The sequence below is a fragment of the Colossoma macropomum genome, unplaced genomic scaffold (genome assembly GCF_904425465.1).
Source record: "Colossoma macropomum unplaced genomic scaffold, Colossoma_macropomum, whole genome shotgun sequence".
In the NCBI taxonomy this organism is placed as follows: domain Eukaryota; kingdom Metazoa; phylum Chordata; class Actinopteri; order Characiformes; family Serrasalmidae; genus Colossoma; species Colossoma macropomum.
In genome coordinates this window covers 13,811,826-13,812,471 of record NW_023494784.1, presented here as the reverse complement: position 1 = coordinate 13,812,471, position 646 = coordinate 13,811,826, and positions in this window count along the sequence as shown.

Sequence of the window (646 nt, the reverse complement as noted above, 5' to 3'; positions counted from 1 at the left end):
AACTATAAAGAAAAGACACATTACTAACATAGGACTAAGATGTAACTGCATTTCACCTTCAACAGACTATAGAGAAAAAAACTTTCTATGTGTACTTAGATAAGAAACCTAAAGTAATAACACTAACAACAGTGCCGTGTAATGCAGTTTATTTATATCAGCAACAAAACTTTAAAATGTTTCAAATCTATTTAGCTACACAACTTAGCGAGACTGACGAGGCTGTGAGACAACCACAATACACCTTAAAAAGTCACTGGAGTCTGAACAACAGAATGACTATGTTTACGCCAATTAAATTAGAAACGGCGCATTAAATCTATGTTACACTGTTTGAGCATTAAAGCCTCTGCTAAGAACACAGTTTATAAACATGTGTTCATCTACAAACCATTTTACAAACGTGAAAATTCGCTTACCCGAAGGATAGAACGAATTAAGCCCTGCAGAGCAGAGCGGCATCAGTTGAAGACGTCATGATTTCGCCAGCCGCAAACAGGGGAAACAAAGCCAACTGAATTAACCTAACACCGGCTCTGTTGGAATGCACCTGACGTAAATCAAATAAAAATCGTTTCTCTGATGTGATGTCGCCATCTAGCGATAAAACATGGTAAAAGCCAGAGACCAATACGTCATCGAGCTG